At 42.8% G+C, this 23,873-nt stretch overlaps 1 non-coding gene across 1 annotated transcript; it reads left to right on the plus strand.

Annotated features, from left to right (window-relative positions):
• The first annotated feature begins 5,467 nt into the window (after positions 1–5,467).
• trnak-uuu lies at positions 5,468–5,540 on the plus strand. The gene has a single exon. It is a non-coding gene; the product is annotated as a tRNA-Lys (tRNA).
• Positions 5,541–23,873: the final 18,333 nt, after the last annotated feature.

Here is a 23,873-nt window from a genome sequence, read left to right on the forward strand (position 1 = left end):
CAATGTCTGATCTCACTGGCTCCATCCTCCCCGGGTTACACACTGCCTGATCACACGGGCTCCATCCACCCCGGGTAACACACTGTCTGATCTCACTGACTCCATCCTCCCCGGGTTACACACTGCCTGATCACACGGGCTCCATCCACCCCGGGTAACACACTGTCTGATCTCACTGACTCCATCCTCCCCGGGTTACACACTGCCTGATCACACTGGCTCCATCCTCCCCGGGTTACACACTGTCTGATCTCACTGGCTCCATCCTCCCCGGGTTACCCACTGTCTGATCTCACTGACTCCATCCTCCCCGGGTTACCCACTGTCTGATCACACTGGCTTCATCCTCCCCGGGTTACCCACTGTCTGATCTCACTGACTCCATCCTCCCCGGGTTACCCACTGTCTGATCACACTGGCTCCATCCTCCCCTGGTTACACACTGTCTGATCACACTGGCTCCATCCTCCCCGGGTTACACACTGTCTGATCTCACTGGCTCCATCCTCCCCGGGTTACACACTGTCTGATCTCACTGGCTCCATCCTCCCCGGGTTACACACTGTCTGATCTCACTGGCTCCATCCTCCCCGGGTTACACACTGTCTGATCTCACTGGCTCCATCCTCCCCGGGTTACACACTGTCTGATCTCACTGGCTCCATTCCTTCCCCGGGTTACACACTGTCTGATCTCACTGGCTCCATCCTTCCCGGGTTACACACTGTCTGATCTCACTGGCTCCATCCTCCCCGGGTAACACACTGTCTGATCTCACTGGCTCCATCCTACCCGGGTTACACACGGTCTGATCTCACTGCCTGCATCATCCCCGGGTTACACACAGTCTGATCTCATTGACTTCATCCACCCCGGGTTACACACTGTCTGATCTCACAGGCTCCATCCTCCCCGGGTTACACACTGTCTGATCTCACTGGCTCCATCCACCCCGGGTTACACACTGTCTGATCTGTGCTTGTGAGGAAAATGAGCTGGAGAGGCTGAATTACCAATGAAGGAAATTCAAAAGATACAATATGAGAGTTTGAAGTGAGCAATCAGGTACTTTTATGAATGGGCCCTGGTAGATCAGTCGGAATAAATATTAAAAATGCAGGATGATTTATGAAAAGTGGAAGAATCGTGACAATGTTGTGTTTACCAAATTGCAACAGCCATCAAGAAGTTTTGCTAGATTTTCGGTTAATGTAAAAACTCGCTCCTGGTCTTGTCCTGTCATTATACCGCTATTGTTTTCTGGTCATGTTTAATCACTTCAAAATTCGAAAAATATTTCCTGGTTTTTTACTTCTTCCTGCAGAACTACTATAAATTAATAACTTTCAGAAATAGCTGCACTTTTTACAGTTTCATAAGCCCATTGCAGATGAATATTTTAGTATGAACGCTCAAAGTCAGCATGAGAAACCAACAACACTGATGTTCAATCAAAATTATTGAAATCTGTTCTAAACTTGTAAGCCCACTTTCGAGGTTGGTGCTGTGGCTAAGATGGTTAAAGCACCTGTCTAGTAACCAGGAGATCCTGAATTCAGCAGTGCCTTTGGGTCAAACCTCGGAGCCTGTGACGAAATGCTCACAATTCAATGGTGAATGCAGGACACGTTGGCAAAATATCTGTGGCACCGACCTTGTAGTTTGCTTTACCTTGATTTTTGTCAAACTTTTTTCAACCTTCCACACCTCCCATATTTCATGCAACTTCCATTTTCCTCACCTACGCCATTACTTGTACTCCTCGATTCAGCACTGAGTAAAGATCACACGGCTTTGAAACATTAACACTGTGTCTGGCTCCGAAGATATGCTCTAATTTTCTGAGCCTCAATCCTTCAAACGATTGAATGATTAAATGCTTTACTCTGATGAAGAGTGACCCAGCCTCGAAACATTAGCTCGGTTCTCTCTTCACAGATGCTGCCAGACCCACTGATATTTTCCATCATTTTCCTGTTTTTTTTTTCATATTTCACATCCACAGTAATTTGCTTTTATATTGAACGATTTATATTGCTGTATGTTAGCAAGAACGAATCGGGCGGGATAAATGATGGGGCGTTTTCCATGAAGATGTGGTGCAGACACACTTTTACACCCTGAAACTTTCCAATTTGCATAATTGCTCATTTACTAGATGGGTTTACTTGCGTTCAAGCTCTGCCACAACAAACATCAGATGACACCCTTTATTCTATTTCTAAAAATAGAATCTGGGTCTCTGTAGCTTCCCACTCATCTCTTAGCAAACTAAATGTAATCTTCAATGTGGCGAAGTACCAGTGCAGGTCCCTGGGTAACAACAGTTGTCACATCACAAGTCACTGGTAAAAAGCAAGCACAAGCTGAAGAATTTGAGAAAGGAAGCCAAAGGAAGGCTGCCGCTCTGCTTCTGAGGAAAATGAGCAGGAGAGGCTGAATTACCAAATATGAAAATTCAAAAGGTACAATATGAGAGTTTGAAGTGAGCAATAAGGAATTTTTAAGGATGGGCCCTTGTAGCTCAGTCGGTAAAGCATCAGATTTTAATCTGAGGGCCCAGGGTTCAAGTCCTTATCAAGGCTTTCATTTTGTGTCAAGGCGCTTACTCCCCAATGAACAGTAGGAAAAAAGAATAAAAAATGCGGGATGATTCATTAAAATTGGAAGAATCGTGACAATGTTGTGTTTGCCAAATTGCAACAGCGATCAAGAAGTTTTGCTAGATTTTCGGTTAGTGTAAAAACTCGCTCCTGGTCATGTCCTGCATTATACCACTAGTCATGTTTAATCACTTCAAAATTCGTAAAATATTTCCTGTTTGTTTACTTCTTCCCTGCAGGACTGCTATAAATTAATAACTTTCAGAAATTACTGCAGTTTTTACAGTTTCAAAAGCCCATTGCAGATGAATATTTTAATTTGCACTCTCCAAGTCAGCACAAGAAATCAACAATACTGGTGTTTATTCAAAATAATTGAAATCTGTTAAAAACTTGCAAATCTGCAATCAGGGGTGGCGCTGTGGCTTAGATGGTTAATGTGCCTGTCTTGAAAACAGGAGGTGCTAAGTTCATATCTCATTAGTACTTTTGGGTCAAAGCTAGAATCCTGAGAAGAAATATTTCCAATTCAATGGTGAATGTAGAACACGTTGGCAAAATATTTGTGGCACTGAGATTCTAGTTTGCTTTACCTTGATTTTTGACAAACTTTATTCAACCTTCCATAGCTCCCATATTTCATGCAACTTCCATTTTCCTCACCTACTCCAATGCATGTATTCCTCGCTTCAGCTCTGAGTAAAGATCACACGGATTTGAAACATTAACACTGTGTCTGGCTCCAAGGATACCCTCTCATTTTCTGAGCCTCAATCCTATCATTTTTAGCTTCTCACGCAGAGTCGCAGCTTCCGCAGTATTTTCCTTTGAATGCATGACAGTATTTACCTGAGGAATTCCAGAAGGAACATTTTGACTGTTTCTCAGCGATATCTGTGAGCAACGATTGAATGATTAAATGCTTTACTCTGATGAAGAGTGACAAAGCCTCGAAACATTAGCTCGGTTCTCTCTTCACAGATGCTGCCAGACCCACTGATATTTTCCATCATTTCCTGTTTTTTTTTCCAGATTTCGCATCCACAGTAATTTGCTTTGATATTGAACGATTTATATTGCTGTATGTTAGCAAGAACGAATCGGGCGGGATAACTGATGGGGCGTTTTCCATGAAGATGTGGTGCAGACACACGTTTACACCCTGAAACTTTGCAATTTACATAATTTGCTCCATTACTGGATGAGTTTACTTGAGTTCATGCTCCGTCAGAACAAACATCAGATGACACCCTTTATTCTATCTCTAAAAATAGAATCTGTGTCTCTGTATCTTCCCACTCATCTCTTACCAAACTAAATGTAATCTTCAATGTCTCGAAGTACCAGTGCAGGTACCTGGGTAACAACAGTTGTCACATCACAAGTCACTGGTAAAAAGCAAGTACAAGCTGAAGAATTTGAGAAAGGAAGCCAAAGGAAGGCTGCCGCTCTGCTTGTGAGGAAAATGAGCAGGAGAGGCTGAATTACCAAATAAGAAAATACAAAAGGTACAATATGAGAGTTTGAAGTGAGCAATGAGGAATTTCTAAGAATGGGTCCTGGTAGCTCAGTAGGTAAAGCATCAGATTTTAATCTGAGGGCTCAGGGTTCAAGTCCATGTGAGGGCTTTCATTTTGCCTCAAGGCGCTTGCTCCCCAATGAACAGTAGGAAAAAAGAATTAAAAATGCAGGATGATTGATGAAAAGTGGAAGAATCGTGACAATGTTGTGTTTGCCAAATTGCAACAGCCATCAAGAAGTTTTGCTCGATTTTCGGTTAATGTAAAAACTCGCTCCTGGTCTTGTCCTGCATTATACCACTATAGTTTTCTGCTCATGTTTAATCACTTCAAAATTCGTAAAATATTTCCTGTTTGTTTACTTCTTCCCTGCAGAACTGCTATAAATTAATAACTTTCAGAAATTACTGCAGTTTTTACACTTTCAGAAGCCCATTGCAGATGAATGTTTTAATTTGCACTCTCAAAGTCAGCATAAGAAATCAACAATAATGGTGTTTAATCAAAATAATTGAAATCTGTTCTAAACTTGCAAACCTGCAATCAGGGTTGGCGCCTCAATCTTATCATTTTTAGCTTCTCACGCAGAGTCGCAGCTTCTGCAGTATTTATCATTTGAATGCATGACAGGATTTACCTGAGGAATTCCAGAAGGAACATTTTGACTTTTTCTCAGCGATATCTGTGAGCAACGATTGAATGATTAAATGCTTTACTCTGATGAAGAGTGACCCAGCCTCGAAACATTAGCTCGGTTCTCTCTTCACAGATGCTGCCAGACCCACTGATATTTTCCATCATTTCCTGTTTTTTTTTTTCAGATTTCGCATCCACAGTAATTTGCTTTGATATTGAACGATTTATATTGCTGTATGTTAGCAAGAACGAATCGGGCGGGATAACTGATGGGGCGTTTTCCATGAAGATGTGGTGCAGACACACGTTTACACCCTGAAACTTTGCAATTTACATAATTTGCTCCATTACTGGATGAGTTTACTTGAGTTCATGCTCCGCCAGAACAAACATCAGATGACACCCTTTATTCTATCTCTAAAAATAGAATCTGTGTCTCTGTATCTTCCCACTCATCTCTTACCAAACTAAATGTAAACTTCAATGTCTCGAAGTACCAGTGCAGGTCCCTGGGTAACAACAGTTGTCACATCACAAGTCACTGGTAAAAAGAATGTACAAGCTGAAGAATTTGAGAAAGGAAGTCAAAGGAAGGCTGCCGCCCTGCTTGTGAGGAAAATGAGCAGGAGAGGCTGAATTACCAATAAGAAAATTCAAAAGGTGCAATATGAGAGTTTGAAGTGAGCAATGAAGAATTTTTAAGAATGGGCCCTGGTAGCTCAGTCGGTAGAGCATTACACTTTTAATCTGAGGGCCCAGGATTCAAGTCCCTATCAGGGCGCTCATTTTGTCTCAAGGCGCTTGCTCCGCCATGAACAGTAAGGAAAAAAGAATTAAAAATGCAGGGTGATTAATGAAAAGTGGAAGAATCGTGACAATGTTGTGTTTGCCAAATTGCAACAGCCATCAAGAAGTTTTGCTCGATTTTCGGTTAATGTAAAAACTCGCTCCTGGTCTTGTCCTGCATTATACCACTATAGTTTTCTGCTCATGTTTAATCACTTCAAAATTTGTAAAATATTTCCTGTTTGTTTACTTCTTTCCTGCAGAACTGCAATAAATTAATAACTATCAGAAATTACTGCAGTTTTTACACTTTCAAAAGCCCATTGCAGATGAATATTTTTATTTGCACTCTCAAAGTCAGCATAAGAAATCAACAATACTGGTGTTTAATCAAAATAATTGAAATCTGTTCTAAACTTGCAAACCTGCAATCAGGGTTGTCGCCTCAATCTTATCATTTTTAGCTTCTCACGCAGAGTCGCAGCTTCTGCAGTATTTATCATTTGAATGCATGACAGGATTTACCTGAGGAATTCCAGAAGGAACATTTTGACTGTTTCTCAGCGATATCTGTGAGCAACGATTGAATGATTAAATGCTTTACTCTGATGAAGAGTGACCCAGCCTCGAAACATTAGCTCGGTTCTCACTTCACAGATGCTGCCAGACCCACTGATATTTTCCATCATTTCCTGTTTTTTTTTTCAGATTTCGCATCCACAGTAATTTGCTTTGATATTGAACGATTCATATTGCTGAATGTTAGCAAGAAGAAATCAGGCGGGATAACTGATGGGGCGTTTTCCATGAAGATGTGGTGCAGACACACGTTTACACCCTGAAACTTTGCAATTTACATAATTTGCTCCATTACTGGATGAGTTTACTTGAGTTCATGCTCCGTCAGAACAAACATCAGATGACACCCTTCATTCTATCTCTGAAAATAGAATCTGTATCGCTATGTCTTCCCCCTCACCTCTCACCAATCTAAATGTAATCTTCAATGTCTCGAAGTACCAGTGCAGGTTCCCGGGTAACAACAGTTGTCACATCACAAGTCACTGGTAAAAAGCAAGTACAAGCTGAAGAATTTGAGAAAGGAAGGCTGCCGTTCTGCTTGTGAGGAAAATGAGCTGAGAGGCTGAATTACCAATGAAGAAAATTCAAAATATACAACATGAGTGTTTGAAGTGAAAAATGGGGAATTTTTATGAATGGAATAGGTAACTCAGTCGGTAGAGCATCAGACTTTTAAACTGAGGGCCCAGGGTTCAAGTACCTGTCAGGGCTTTCATTTTGTCTCAAGGCGCTTGCAGGATGATTATGAACAGTGGAAGAATTGTGACAACGTTGTGTTTGCCAAATTGTAACAGCCATCAAGATGATTTGCTCCATTTTCATATTTAATCACTTCAAAATTCTCAAAGTATTTCCTGTTTGTTTACTTGTCAGCCGCAGAACTGCTATAAATTAATAACTTTCATAAATAACTGCAATTTTTACAGTTTTAAAAGCCCAGTGCAGATGAATAATTTAATTTGCACTCTCAAAGTCAGCATGAGAAATCAACAATACTGATGTTTCATCAAAATAATTGAAATCTGTTCTAAACTTGCAAAACTACTTTCAAGTTTGGCGCTGTGGCTTAGATGGTTAAAGTCCCTGTCTAAGAAACAGGCGATCCTGAGTCCAAATCTCAGCAGTGCCTTTGGGTCAAAATTAGGAGCTTGTGAAGAAACGCTCCCAATTCAATTCAATTCAACAGATTGGCGGGGGCTGGAATTGCGCCGCCCCGGTCGGAGGGCGCCCCCGCGCTGCTTGGCGTGCTCCCCGTGGCGATTCTCTGGCCTGCGATGGGCCGAAGTCCCGCCGCTGACAGGCCTCTCCCGCCGGCGGGAATCAAAATACCTCTGGTGCCGGCGGGATTGTCGGCACGGACGGGCTGCGGGGTCCTGGGGAGTGCGCGGGGCCGTCTGACCCCAGGGGGATCCCCCGCGGTGGCCTGGCCTGCGATTGGGGCCCACTGATCGGCCAACGGGCCTGTGCCGTGGGGGCACTCTTTTTCTTCTGTCCCGCCATGGCATTCACCGTGGTGGGGGGTAGAAGAGACCCGCTCACTTGCGCATGCGCCGGTATGACATCAGCAGGCGCTGACGCACCGGCGCATGCGCGGATTTCCGCCAGCCGGCAAAGGCCTTTCGGCCCCAGCTGGCGGGGCATCAAAGGCCATTTGTGCCGTTCGGCGGAGCGTCAAGCACTCCGGTGCGGGCCTAGCCCCTCAATGTGAGGGCTTGGCCCCTAAAGGTACGGAGAATCCACACGTGTGGGGAGGCCCGGCGCCGGAGTGGTTGATGCCACTCCTATACGCTGGGACCACCCCCCCCCCCCCGCCCCGCCGGGTAGGGGAGAATCCAGGCCCTGTTTGTAAAGTCCAGTGAAGACTGGTGAAGTTGTTAGTAGAGGTAATCGAGAAACTATCTTGTCCAGCAATACAGTTTATCTTGGGTTATGATATACCAGCCTTCCCCTACCAGCCTCCCCGAACAGGTGCTGGAATGTGGCGACTAGGTGCGAATCTATAGGGGCTGGTTTAGCTCACTGGCCTAAATTGCTCGCTTTTAAAGCAGACCAAGCAGGCCAGCAGCACGGTTCGATTCCCGTACGAGCCTCCCCGGACAGGCGCCGAAATGTGGTGACTAGGTGCTTTTCACAGTAACTTCATTGAAGCCTACTCGTGACAATAAGCATTTTTCATTTTCATATTGCTGGATCGCAGGTGGAAGTGATGCCTACAGTGGTTTATAAGCCAGTGGAAAATCAGACAAGTGAAGTGTTGAAGAACGAGTATCCTGGGATTTTTCCGGATTGTATAGTAACAAGGTTGCAAAGTCACAGTTTCAGACAAGAGGAGAAATCAGAGAATGAAGGTAAAGTTGAAGTGCCATTATCAGAATCGATTTTTAATCAGATGTTCAAATAAGAGCAAGAACAAGTGCAGGATGAGGCGGATGTTTTTTGTTCAGAAAAATTGGCGGAGTAACAACAGAAAGTTTTAGAAATAAAATGGATGTATTCGAATCGTACACGGAAGAGGAATCTGCGTGTATACAGGAATGTTATTACTGTAACAATAATGTCTTAATGATAAAATAGAAACCTTCAGATATGCAGGTGGATGAAATATGGGCCGAAGTTCTTCAAGTGCTTTTGCCGGTAGGGTAGAGAAAGGAGATGTTGTGATTAGCACTTGAGGTACCAGTGGGGCGTCATTTGGGAGTAAGGAAAACACAAGCTGAAATCCAAAAACATTTTTATTAGCCTGGACTACATACAGATGTAGTTCAATTTTGTCGATCAAGTCACACATGTCAACTGATAGGGAAACTCAAGCAGTGATAAAACCAGCGCCCCTAATACCCATTCCAGCATTTGAGGAATTTTTTACAAGGGTCTTAATTGATTGCGTAGGACCGCTTCCTAAAACAAAAAGTGGAAATCAATATCTTTTGACTATAATGGGTGTGTCTCCTAGGTTTCCAGATGCCATTCCAGTATGTAATAGCACAGCTAAATGGATTGTGGAGGAGTTACTTCAATTCTTTAATAGATATGAACTACCCACAGAAATTCAATCGGATCAAGGATCGGATTTTACTTCAAAGTTATTCAAAGAAGTTATGGATAGCTTAGGAATAAATCAATTATATTAACTGTGTACCATCCAGAATCACAGGGCGCATTAGAAAGGTGGCATCAGACACGAAGACAATGTTGAGGGCTTATTGTCAAGATTATCCAGAGGATTGGGATAAAGGAATTCCATTCATACTGTTTGCAATGAGGGATGTACCGAATGAGTCAACCAATTTCAGTCCTTTTGAACTAATTTTTGGTCATGAGGTAAGAGGACCACTTAAATTGATTCAGGGAAAATTGGTGAGTGAGACAACTGAACTTACATTATTGGATTACGTGTCAAATTTTAGGGCACGAATAAGTTGAACAGGTGAATTGGTGAGACAGCATTTTAAAAAATGCACAACATGTGATGAAATGGGTAGTGGACATGAAATCCAAAGTTTGTAGTTTTTCCAGTGGAGATCAAGTTTTAATAATGTTACTAGTGGTATGTGAACCTTTAAAAGCAAGGTTTTGTGGATGTCATCAAATGGAAAGGAAATTAAATGAGGTGAACCATGTGGTAAAAACGGCAGATAGAAGGACAAATTACCGAGTGTGTCATGTAAATATGTTTAAAAGGTACTTTGAAAGCTAAAGCATGAGATTTTAATGATTCTAACAAACTGACGAACCAAATCCAGATGACTTTGATTTTGACATAGCTCAAATTAAATTGGGAAACGAGGATGTTCTTAAAAATTGGGATAAATTGTTGAGGTACCTTCCAGACGAAAAACGGGCTTACCTGAATGCATTATTGATGTCACATGAACAAGTTCGCGGAGATACGTTGGAAGCACTAAAATGGCTATCCATGATGTAGGTGTGGGAAATGCTGTTCCAATTAAACAACATCCATATGGACAACCATTTCAAACTGGGACAGGTTAACAAGGAAATTGAGAGTATGCTTACAATTGGCATAATTGAAGTGGGTTGTAGCCAATGGAGCTCACCCATAGTGATGGTACCTAAACTAGATGGTAACCAACGGTTGTGTGTGGACTATATAAAAGTTAATGCAGTTACAAGAACGGACTCTTATCCAATCCCACGTTTGGAGGATTGCATTGAGAAAGTGGGACAATCAGCTTATATTTCCAAACTGGATTTGCTTAAAAGTACTGGCAGGTGCCTTTATCCGAAAGGGCCAAGGGGATTGCAGCTTTTGTGACTCCAGATGATATATACTAATTCAAAGTTATGCCATTTTGCTTGAAAAACGCCCAGCCACATTTCAATGGTTAAATAACAGAGTTGTTTCAGTATTACCCAATTGTGCGAAATACATCGACGATCTGGTAATTTTCAGCCAGACATGGAAAGAACATTTAAAATATCTGATGGAGCTATTTGATCGACTTCAGGAGGCGGGTTTGGAGATGCACCTCGCCGAAAGTCAATTTGGAAAAGCCCAAGTCACTTTCATGGGCCATACAATCGGCCGGGTCGAATGGACCCACGGGATGTGAAAACAAAAGTTATTGGGGAGTTCCCAATACCATCGACACAAAGGGAAATAATGCAATTTCTTGGCATGAGTGGATTCTATTGGAAATTTGTGCCACATTTTAACAGTGTGGTTGCTCCACTGACCGACTTGCTAAAGAAGGGTAGCATATTTAAGTGGACAGCGGAATGTCAACAGGCATTTGATTGCCTGAAGGCTCTATTAACCACTACTCCTGTGTTAGCCATCCCAAATTATACCAAACTATTCAAAGTGGCTGTTGATGCGAGTGATGTGGGCGGACGTGCAGTGCTATTGGTTATTTTTCAAATAAACTGAATTCTGACCAGAAAAAGTTTTCAACGATTGAGAAGGAGACTTTGAGTTTGGTGCTGGCTTTGCAACATTTTCACATTTATGTGACCAGCAATCCGTCTGACACAACTATATATACTGATCAAAATCCATTCATGTTTTTGGAGCGTTTTCGGAAAACAATGCAAGACTGTTTCGATGGAGTTTATTGTAACAGTCATTTCATTCAAAAATAATATGTAGCAGAACGAGAAAACGTGATAGCCAATGCTTTGTCACGAATGTTATGACAAGAAGCAGGTTCGGTGCAGGAAGAAGAACTAAAATCGACAAATTTTAGAAGAACTTAAATGGATTAAATGGATTAAATGTTTGCGTGTTTTATCTTTTGAAAAAAATGTATATTCACTGTTAATGTTACTTAAAGGATAGTGAAAAGGTGAAAAATGAAACCATCTTGTAGTTGATGGTTTTACTTTCTAGGGGGAGGTGTCATGTGAGAGAACGTTTTAAGGTCTGGGTGCTTATGAAATTGCTGTAGTGGATGTACCTTTAAGAAATGGGTGTTTATCGAATAGCTGGAGTGATGTCAGAGAGTGGGTGGAGCTGGGCTGTCTGTCTGCTTTTCCTTTCGCTTTGGACTGTCTGCTACAGGGTGTGTTTAATTTCGTTTCGAGAGCTGGAGACCTACAGGAAAAGCAAGCAGCTGCACAAGAATCTCTCTGGAATCTAAAGACTGTCTCCAGATCATTTGCGTGATTTTATATCTATCATCGATTAATGTCACAATTAGGCTTCAATGAAGTTACTGTGAAGAGCCGCTAGTCGCCGCATTCCAGCGTCTGCTCAGGGAGGCCGGTATGGTAATTCAAAGTGATAACTGCTCTCAGTAGAGAATTCAACCCTGATCTCTGTGTTAAAAAAGGTATTTTTTCTTATGGATGTTGCAGGAAAAGTTTAAGGGTTACGTTTAGAATATTGTATCTGTGGGGATGATTGGTGTAGTTAGTTGTTCAAATGTTTTCTGTGGGTTTATAAAGTGTTCACTGATTTCATAAATAAACAGTGTTTTAATTTGAAAGTACTTTAACTCTGTTGCACCACATCTCTAAAGTAGGCGCGTGTGCTCCCCATAACCACAATCTATTGAATGTGGTGGGTCAGGTGAACTCCATGATACACTTTGGGGTTCTCTAAACCCTGGCCCATAACAGTATACAATGTCCCCAACAACCCCCTCACAGCGGTCCCAGTCCCTTCTTTCCCATGAAGGCCTCTGTCAGTTCTTTCAAATATTCACTTTAAATTCAAGGTAACAACAACCTCAGATTTTCTATTCCTGCCCAAAGAGAGTAGAAATTCATATATCAGGCAATATTTCATCAAATATTATTCTCTGTTGTGTATGACAAAGAGTTTGAGAAGGATTTACCATAACTTTCTTGATTGTGGTTGTGTTTCCTCACCGTCTTCTCAACTTACCGTTCAATGAACAAAGAACAAAGGAAAGTACATTGCGCCAACATGCCATTCATCCTTCGAAGCCTGCGCCAGCAATGTTACCCTTCTAACCTAGAACCGTCTCCACATCTATGGTCCATATCCCTCTGTTCCCATCTATTCATGTATTTTACAAGACGGTCCTGAAAGGTCCCTATCAACAACGTCAGGGGTCTTGAGGGGTCATCCCAAGGAGGAGAAAACATGTTCAGGGGAGAACATGGCAACCATGGCAGACAAGAAAGTCGAGGACAGCATAAAAGCAAAGGACAACTGAGAAAGCAATAAGGCGGGGTGGGGGGTGGGGGAGAGAAGAGAGAATATGAGTGTAATCTTCCTAGTATTATAAACAAAGATTGCAAGAGTTTTTTTTTATCGAAGGGTAGAAGGTAAGTGAAAGGAAAGTATGGACCACTGACAAATGAGGCTGGAGAGGTAGGAATAGGGAACAAAGGAATGGCAGAAGAACTGAATAGGCACTCTGAGTCAGTCTTAACAGCTGAAGACACCAGTGGCATATCTGAACTTCAAATGAGTCAGTGGAAGAGTTGAGTAAAGCGGCATTACTTCGGAGAAAGTCCTCGGGATACTGAAAGGTGTGAGGTTGCATAAATCACCGCAGGGCTCTGGAGGCCATGGCTGAGGAGATTACTGAGACATTGCTGGTGGTCTTCTAGGAATCACCGGATGCAGGAAGGTATCCAAATGAATATGGCTAATGTAACACCTCATTTAAAAACAGAGGCAGAAGAGAGGAAATTATAGACCATTTAGCCTGACTTCGGTTGTTTTAGGATTTTGAAGTCTATTATTAAAGTTGCGGTTGCGGATTACTTAGAAGTTCATGGTAAAATAGGACTCAGTCAGCACGGCTTCGTCAAAGGAAGGTCATGCCTGACAATTCTATTAGATTTTTTAAGGAGGCAACGAGGAATTTGGACAAAGGAGAACCAGTGGATGTTATCTATTTGGACTTCCAGAAGGCCTTTGACAAGGTGCCATACAAGAGGCTGCTACATTAGAAAAGAGCCCATGGTGTTAGTTGGAAGGTACGGGCATGGACAACAGATTGGCTGATTGACAGAACACAGAGACTTGGGATGAAGGGGTCCGTTTCAGGATGGCAGCCAGTGAATAGGTGTGTTCCGCAGGGGTCAGTGTTGAGACCAAAGATTATCAGGAGATATATGAATGATCTGGAAGATGGAACTGAGGGTATTGTTGGAAAGTTTGAAGATGATTCAAAGATACGTAGAGGGACAGGTTGTTGATGAAGCAGAGCTTTTGTATTCTTCCGTACAATTGACTACCCCCCCCCCCCCACCCCCCCCCCCCCCCCCACACACCCACCCACACACACACACACCACCGCTATTTAGTTTAAAGCCTTATCTACAGCCCGAGTTATATGATTTGCCAGGAATCTTCAGAAGGACATGTACAAGTCTGGGGACTGGGCAAAGAAGTGGAAGAGTGAATACAATATAGAAATGTGTGATGTGCACATTGTTCAGAACAATAGAAGCATCGAATGTTGTCTAAATGGCTTCTGCAATCAGAAGTACACAGGGACTTGGGCGTCCTAGTTCAGAATTCTCTTAAGATTGACATGCAGGTTCAGATGGCAGTTAGGAAGGCAAATGCAATATTAGCCTTCATGCCACTCGGGCTAGAATACAAGAGCAGTGATGTTCTATTGAGGCTATTTAGCCCTGGTCAGACCCTAACTGGAGTATTGTGAGCAGTTTCGGACCCGTATCTAAGGCTGTGCTGGCCTTGGAGAGGGTCCGGATGAGGTTCACAAGAATGATCCCCGGAATGAAGGACTTGTTATATGAGGAGCAGTTGTGGATTCCGGGTCTTTACTCGATGCAGTTTGGAAGGATGAGGGGCGATCTCATTGAAACTTACAGAAGACTAGGAGGCCGAGATAGAGTGAAGGTGTTGAGAGTTCACAACTCTATTAAAAGGCCTCACAGCTTCAGAGACCCCAGTTCAATTCTGGCCTCTGTTGAGTGTCTGCTTTGAGTTTGCTCTTTCGCCCCGTGTCTGTGTGGGCTTCCTCAGGGTGCTCCGGTTTCCTCCCACGGCCCAAAGATGTGCAGGTTAGATGGATTGGCAATGACAAATTATCACCGTGTCCAAAAGAATAGGTGGCTTAAAAGGATAGCGTAGAGGCGTGGGCTTGAGTAGGGTGCTCTAACGAAGGGCCAGTGCAGCCTCGATGGGCCAGTTGGCATCCTTCTGCACTGTATGGCTTCTATGGATTTATGACTGGCGGGACAGGCTCGATGGGCTGAATGGCTTAATTCTGCTTGCGTGTCTTTCGGTCTTATGGCCGAAGCTAGCGTATTCAGGTGATTTACTATTCCTCGCCTGGACACACTTCAACGGTCGGACGGAGGTCAAGGCGGTAAAAGACGACACATCATAATGGAGAAAGAAAGCCTATCCAGGCAAAGTAATATAAGCAAGAGTCAACACAGTTGCAATGTTTTTGTAGCTGTCAGAAATTAGGGGGAAATGCCACACAGGTGGCTAAACAGAAAGATTTTGGCTGGTGGAGGATAATTTTAGGTGTAGTCAGATATCCCCAATGGGGGTCAACCAACATAATCACACAGATGGATCTGCACAGCAAACATCCTAGCAGTGGGACATATAAGTCAAGGGCAGATTAGGGACTTGCAGATTTCAAAGATGCTGAGGAGATAAAAGGCCAGAGCGCAAATGCCCACAGTATGAGAAGTAATGTTGAATATTTTGTTGTTTTCTTGGGAGTGAAAGTAAATAGACATAGGCACTGCATTACTGAAGGACGATCACCTCCAAACGGGAAGTGGTTCTCAAACCTTTGAAAGAGGAATGAACGCCTTGGAAGTTAGTCAATGTACCCATTGTTTCAACGGTGTGTCCAAAGTATGATTTATTTCGATCAATTTATGAATGCTGAGGTTTCGCCAGCTGAAAGTAGTTTCCGCTTTTTCCCCAGCAGTGCCATAAATTCTTGGGCATATTTGTGATGAGTGTTGGCAGCTTCCTCTTGAGTGTACTGGCGAGTTCGAATCATAGAATCTACGACATGGATCCAGGCCCTTCGGCCGAAACTGGTCCATGACAATCAACACGTCCATCTAAGCTACATTTGGCCCGGAGCCCACATAACCTTTCGTATCCACGTATCTGGCCAAATGCCTTTTAATAGATACATAGAACCCACGGCACGGAGACATGCCCTCCAAAACATTATTATCATTAGGATCCGAACACAGACTAAGGTGGAGAGAGAGAAAACAAGAGAAAGGGATAAAATAGCAAGAGGAGAGAGATAAATATAAGGGAGCGATGTAGCGGTGAGTGACTGAGAGGTGTGGAGTGATAAATATAGCTATAGACGTTATTGGGAGAAGGGGAAGAAATGTGAGAAGAGAGAGTAGCGAGACAGAGACAAAAGAGCGCCCGCAGGGCAGAGAATAAAGCTGAGTGAATTTGGAAAGGATAGGGAGCAGTGCAGGATGATGGAGGGGGTCGGGGGGGGGGGGGGGGGGGGGGGCTAGAAGAGGAGGGAATTCGTCAGCAATGAGTAAACGAGAAATACAGTCAATAGCAAAGGTAGAACTGAACAGGGACGGATACAAATTGAAAGGAAAAGTGTGATCGAGGCAGATTGAGAGAGGAGTCAGAGGAGAGAAAGAGAGGGAGTAAACAGGGAGGGGGAGGAGAGAAATGAAGGGAGAGAAAACAGAACAGAGAAGTAGAGAAAGAGAATCGAGATATGGGCAGACGGATAGAGGCGGAGAATCAGAGAAAAGAAAGATATACGAGAAAGAGAAAGAGAGAAAATGTGTTTTAAAAAGCAGGCAGTGAAACCTGAAGGTAAGACGACTGGAAATGTGGCTGCATGGAAAACAGATGGAAAGAATCATGTGGAATGTGAGACACAAAATGGACAGGTGAGAAAGAGATGGGAAGTGAATGATAGCGGGAGAATGAACGCGTCAGAGAGATACACAAGTGTCAGAGATAATGGGAGACTGGAAGAGAGAGAGAGATAGGAGGTACAGACGGTTTCAGTTGAAAACAGCGAATATTGATTGGACTAATTTCTTGCAGTAAAACATTTTAAGACTCCTCAGGAAATTTATAAACAGTATAATCTTTATACCGATTGTAAGGACATGTTATGGTGGAGAGAAGGATGTTATGATGCTCACTATATGACAGCAAGGAAGGGGTTGAGGTTGTTGCAGATGGAATCCCAGGGCTTGTCTGTCAAACTGCTGCAGGAATGCCCTCCAATGGTGGAGCGATTAGTGATGAAGATATGGGGAGGCATAATGGCGATGCACAGATATCCTGGATGGTTGTCAGGACTCGGAAGTGTACAGAGAGTGTGAGAGTTGTGGTGAGCAGCGGAGGTTAGAAAGATACAGAAAGAGTGGAGAGGCTAGAGGAGGCCTACAGATAAAGGAAGATTTGAAGGGGTTGCAGGAGGTTATGCAGATTCAGGGAGAGTGGTAGGGCCTTGACGACTTTACAGATACAGGGAGAGTTGGAGGAGTTGGAAGATATCACAGAGATAGAAGTGGTTGGGACGACGCTAAAAATAAGATAGGATCTTTAGGGATCCAGCAGTTTGCAGAGACGAGGAAATTGTCGGGAATGCAGTAGGTTACAAAGGAATGGAGTGTGATAGCATCAGGAGGAGATGGCAAATAAATGTAGGATTATAGGTGCTGGACGGTGTTGCGGAGGTAGGCAGGGCAGTGGGGCCTAGAGGAGCTAATACAACTTGTTAGAATTATATGGTCTGGAAGACCTTCCAACGCCATTCATTTCTGTAGGACTCCGGAACGTGAAAGAGAAAGGGAGGATTTACGCACAGCGTAATTGGAACTGTATTCCAGGGGGGAGGCATGGGGACGGTGCACAGCCAACAACAAAGGCTGAGGGAAACCATTACCTCTCATTGCCCATCACTCGTAGCCCCGGATCTCTCACCTCCCACTTGGACTGCCGACCTTACCACGCAGCCAGGTTCTGCCGCTGATATGAGGAGGGTAGGGGGTGGGGGGGGGGGGGGGGGGGAAGGGGGGGGGGGGGGGGGGGGGGGGGGTGGGGCTGGGTTAGGAGGTGGGCAGCAAAGAGATTCGAGATTTACAAGGGGCAAAGTATTTTGTTTAGTAATACTCCAGATCTACCCCAGCACTAACAAATCAATTGACTAATTCAGTCCATTGATCGGGGACTCAGAAAAAGTACTCTCACCAGGGAAGTGGAATTGAGAACATTGTTGTGTCTGCGGCCCAAATGCACCACATACGAAATGATGGAGAGAAGTGACCAGTGAGATAGTTGATGCATTGCTGTTAATTTTACAAAATCCCTTAAATTAGGGAAAGTTTCCATTAGATTGGAAGATAACAAATATAACGCCTCTATTCAGAAATGTCGGGAGACAGAAGACAGGAAACTGCAGATCAGGTAACTCAAAAGAAATCAGAGGGAACAGATTATAAACTATTGTTTAATATGTTATCGCATGGCACCTAGAAATAATCGAGACAGTCAGGCACCATCAGTACGGTTTTGTGAAAGAGAAATCGCATTTAAACAGCTTATTGCTTCTTTTATGGAACAATGTGCTGTGGATAGAGAGGAACTGTACTGCACTGAGATTCTTGGAAGGAATTTGATGAGGTGTTCTTTAAAGGTTATTGTGGAAAATAGAAACTCATGACGAAGTAACCTTTCATCGTGGATAGAAGATTGATTGCCCAACAGGAAATAGAGATTTTACATAAATGGATCATTTTCTGGTTGGCAGAATGTGACTGGTAATGTGCACAGGGATCCGTGCTGGTAATTCTTAGAGTTTCTTTTAACGGACTTGGATGAAGGGACTGAAGGTACTTTTGTGAAGTTAGCTAACCACAGAAATGTAGGTAAGGAAGTAATTTCAGAAGAGGACATAAGGAGGCTGCAGACGGTCATGGTTGGGTAAATTGAGTGGGCAAAGATCTGGCAGATGGGTCCAATGTGGAAGAAAAACAGTTTTCCATTTTTGAAGACAAATAAAAATTAAGCTAATCATCTAATTGGTCAGAGATTGCAGAACACTGAGATTCGGAGGGAGCTGGGTGTCCTAGTGCATGAATCACAAAAGATTAGTATATGTGTACAGGAAGTTATGAGGAATGTAACAGAATGCGATTGCCTGTTGGGAGGCAGTTGTTTCCAAAAGCCAGGATGTTATACTCCACTTGCGGAAGGCATCGGTGAGACTGACTTTGGAGTGCACGGTATATGGCTCCGTATTTCAGGAAAAATGAAAATTCATTAGATGCCGTTCAGGGAAGCTTTACTGGACTAATAACAGGAATGAGTGGGTGTCTGATGAGGAAAGCTTTGAGTTGTTATGTTTCTACCTATTAGAGTTTAGAAGAGTAAGAGCCGCCTTGATCAAATCTTTTTAAGATCCAGAGGGTTGTTGACAGTGTAGATATAGAGAGGATGTTTCCTCTTGTCAGAGAATTTGGATCTCGGGTTACTGTTTAAATCTAAGGTGTAGCTCATTTGGATTTGAGTCTTTCAACTCTCATCCTCTAAAGGCAATAGAGGTGGTCTTTGAGTGTTTTTAAGGCTGAGCTGGATACATCCATGATTTTCAAGGGGAATGGCAAGAATGTCGGGTCAGGTTCAAATCAGTTGATCCATGATTCACTGGAAGGATGGAACAGTCCGACTCACTTATTTTAAACATTGGCCTCTAGTTCCAGATTCTCCCACACGAGGAAACATCCTTTCCAAATCCACCCAGTAAATACCCCTCAGGATCTTAAAATATTCCATCAAGTCGTCCTTCAGTCTTTTAAACTCTACTGGATGCAAACCTAACTTCGCCCAGTTTTCCTCATCAGACAATTCGCCCAGTCCTGTTATTCTGCCAGTGAAATGTCTCCAAACTGTTTCTGATGCATTTGCATCGTTCCTTAGATAATGAGACCAATGCCATCCAGCCCAGAGGTGGTCTCATCGATGTCCTGCATGACTGGGAGGGACAGGCAGAGGGAGGGAGAGAGGGAGGGAGAAATGGACGGAGGGACAGACTGAGTGTGGAATGGGCAGAAAGAGGGAGGGGCGGAAGGATGAATAGTTGGACGGACAGACGGGTGGGCAGAAGGACGGAGACAAAAAATTAAAGTAGTATTTTGCCCAAGCAAGCTTCATTCAGTTTCACACTTTTGTCTTTGTACGAACGATTTTTCTTGTATGTTGAGAAGGTATCAGGAGATGGGAATGGAGCCAGAGGAGGAGTTGGGGAGACCGTGTTCACTGTTTTACCTCCTGTCCGTTTGGGGAGTTTTCTGATTATCCTCCTGGCCCCATTATGTACACTATCCCAAAGATCATCTCTCATCCTTTGTTTCTGCTTCCTCGCCCGCCAGGATACACCTGTTAACGTATAACCGGGAATCCACATGTCATCTGTCGCCATCGTCCCTCTGCCCTCTGCTGTCTGTGACTCTGCTGCAGGGTTACCGCAGGTGATCTGAAATCTTCCTTTGTGTTTGGACCACTGCTCAACACTGTGTCTGATCACTTTGGCTCCTTTATTTCAGGTCCCCTGAGTGTCTGACTTCCTCCGGACTCACTGCTGCTCGGTGTTTGACATACCTGCTGCTAATCTTTTACTGATCCTCTGTCACTCTGTTCCTCTTCCCCTGAACACACTTTGATGTTTTTAATCCTACTGACCGTTTCTTTTAGTCCTTCAGCAGTCACCTCTTGCTCCACAACTCTGGATCTTTGAGCTGCTTTCCATTTTTGTCTTTATTAATTAATTTAATAATTGATGCAAACGGATATTTCATTGCCCTCTTCAAATACTCTCTGAATTTGGACTGAGATGTCACATAAATAAATGTGTTTGTGCAGCAACTTAAATTCCGCAGCACATAAGCGATGTTCCGAAAGGTATAAAAATCATCGTCATCTAATCCGTTTGCAGCATTAAAAATATATAAAATGTACACCAACCACAAGAGTATGAAGCTGCCGGATATGCTGAAGAGTAAAACAATAGACTTCTTTCTGCTCTCCATCTCTGGGTCATGGTGATTCTCTGTCTTGCTCTGACCCCTCAGTGTTTTACGGACTCGACTGGTCACTAAAATGTGATTGATTGTCAAAGCATTAAGCAACAGAATTAACCCGAATGGTATCAATGGGGTTAGTATCTTCTCAAACTTGCTAAAACCAATCCATCTCGGGTCAGTAAAATAGCTTGGTTTGTTAGAACAGTAGAATGGTACATTGTAGACAATATACTTGGGTTTAAATCTGAAATAGATGGGAATATTTTTTAAACAGAGCAAAATGCCGGTTGTTGCCAGTATCACCGCTGCTGTTCTCTTGCTGCAATATTTCGATTTCAGCTTCAGCCAGCAAATGGCGACAAATCGATCAAAAGTGAATGCGACGGTAAACCAAACAGAACAGTCTATGGCCGCACGGTTCAGGACATGGATAACACTGCACACAGGGGTGATTCTGAGGAGACTTATTGGAAAATAATAACTATTGATTCGGTTGAAAATAACCTCAGTGATAATGACCAGTAGATCCGCAATCGCCATTGCCACCAAGTATCGAGTGGTGCAGGTGGAGAGGCCAATATTTCCATGGGACAGGATCACGATTGCGACTCCGTTAACTGTATAGACAGGCAAGCAAATTTCATGACAAAAAAATCATTTTCTGAGTATACACAGCGTGGAATTTGATATTCAATAATGGTGAGTTATAAATGTCAGAGTTTAACAAATTTCAACCATGATTTCAGCTGGCATTCAAATTCACCTTTAAATCCCTCCCTCGACTCGGACACCAACCCCCAGATCAGTGGCTGTTCATCAGTCAGAGAGATGACATTCATCTCGGATCATTGAGAGTGACAGTGGTACGTGGTAACAGATGCATTAGTTATTACACTTCGAAAGGACTACGCCTGCAAACTTATCGCTGTAAATGTAAATGTTTTCAAAACACTGGAGTTCATTCCTGCTGGTTCACAAGAAGACAGACTGAATTATTTTTACGGACCTGCAATTAAAGCCACTCAACGTGCTCCCCATCACAATACAAATTGTTGAGAATGTGACACACGTACACATCGTCTGTATGAACAAAATAACAGAACGATGAGGCGAGAATTAACGGGAAATATGCGCCTTGCAAAGAGAAGACTGATGTGAGAGCTAATGGTGGTCTTTACAATTCCAAAGATGTTTCAGAATGGAAATATGGAGCGGTTACCTGAGACGCTGTGCATGTGTCCAATTCTGAATTACAGAAATATGAAGCTAAAATCCACATAAATCCACAAAATTGATCAAGAGAGAATGTTTTACTCCGAAAGTGGTGAGAATGTGGATATGCTACTGATTGGGGTAGTTGGGATGAAAAACATTTCAGAAGAAGCAAAGTTTTTACTTGTGTGAGAATGGAATGGAGGTCAGAGGAGCTCGGATCGATCCTGAAGACACATTGAAACCATTTCCGGACGTATTTCTCTGCTGTGAAACCTGTAACTTGAGTTTTAATTAATTATAGTTATCAGTGTATGTTTGTGATATTCTGATTGATTATTTATAAAAAGACTGCACATAACCCAATGCGCTCAACACTACCTTTCGGAACGACATTGATCAGGACCAGAAAGTGCTGTAATTAACTCTACTTGGAGTAAGTGTAAGACGGTGTCAAACACTGAATACAATTGTAAAATGTCAGATATCCAATGAAACGCATATCATTGTTTTCATGTGCTGAGTCCAAGTTAGTAATCTGGATGAAATTTTAGATTGACAAACACTGATACAGAATAAGATACAGGCACTGTGTTTTGGTGATCCGCTACATTTAGTCACCTCATTCAGTAGAATTCTACAGCGACAGGGAACCTTAAATGCCTTCTTCACATAGCTACGATGTTCTTCTCATTGGTTTCCTGCTTCGCTATTTGATTCAACGGGACATAACATTACACTGAATGCAACAATTGTAACCTGGAGCAGTAGAGGTAGCAGAATATAACCGCACGGAGAATTCCCAAAATTTATTGCATTCGTATTATTGAAGTGTGAGTATAAACTGTAATAATTCGACAAAAGTTACCATAATAAGAATTCATCCAAAGAATAATAGCACAAACACCGCATACACGGGCTTAATTAACAAAATGTGTCTGTGGTACTTACCAGGCACACCAAAAATTGCAAGAATCGGATAAAATATTTTTCTGACCCATTGAATTGGTCGATACATTTTTGCGCCAATTCAATCTGTCCCTTTGAGCAGTCGACTGTGTTTTGTATTAAAGTCTGGTTGATATATTCCCTTTATTCTAACTTTATACACTCCAGGATCTCCATGGAGATACTGACATTGCAAAATTATTCAGATTGTTTTTCTTCTGAAAAGTTGAACACACAAATTACGACGTATGTGACAATTCTTTGTTGAGGTAATGTACGTTGAGGCATCGGGATTTAATTGAACCACATTATTTCTCATTGACTGGACACATTCCAATAATTGGAAGCTGTGTTAAACAGCGATGGGAATTTTCCATTAAACATCATGACCCCCATCACTTGATCTCATTCTGTCTCAGAGATTTTTCATATAAATTTAAAATTCATATAAATATAAAGTTACTGGACCCAAATTGTTTTCAATTAAGGAGAAATGTAGCCTGGCCTATCCCTGCATCTTTGTGTTTTGAGGGTGAGATCCACGCAGACACCTGGAGAATGTATATTGTTTCAGAGGTGGCATTCATTCTGACTGACCATTCTGTCATTAAATCCCTAACATCAGAGTCTCTTTTCAGTCACTGTATTCGGAAAGGTGGCTGTTCTATTTACCTGGCCCAATTCATTTCAACTATTATTTGAATGGAAACAAATGACATCATATTTGTAACTCTGCTGTTGGCCATTCTGTCCATTTGTCAATGTCGGCTCCCTGCAAAACCAACTCAGCTCAACTCACTTTCCAACCTCCTCATCGCTGTTTTGTGAAGTGTTGCTTTTCAATTTAATTCTGATTGAATATGGCTTCGCCACATTCTCAGGCCGTTCATTTTAGATTCTAACCATGCACCTTGTAAAGCCACCAGAGAAGGAGTGTAACAACGGTTCAGCAAACTTATTCCGGAGATCACTGTTTTAGGGAGACAGGTTGGGAAACCTCGGCCTCTATTCTCTCGAGTTTCGAAGAATCGGAGGTAACAGCATTGAAACCAAAAGAGTCCTTAGATCAAAGGACAGGGTAGATGCGGATAAGATGTTTCCCAAGTTTGTTGAGTCGAGG

This window comes from Scyliorhinus canicula, chromosome 6 (assembly GCF_902713615.1).
Source record: "Scyliorhinus canicula chromosome 6, sScyCan1.1, whole genome shotgun sequence".
Taxonomy (NCBI): domain Eukaryota; kingdom Metazoa; phylum Chordata; class Chondrichthyes; order Carcharhiniformes; family Scyliorhinidae; genus Scyliorhinus; species Scyliorhinus canicula.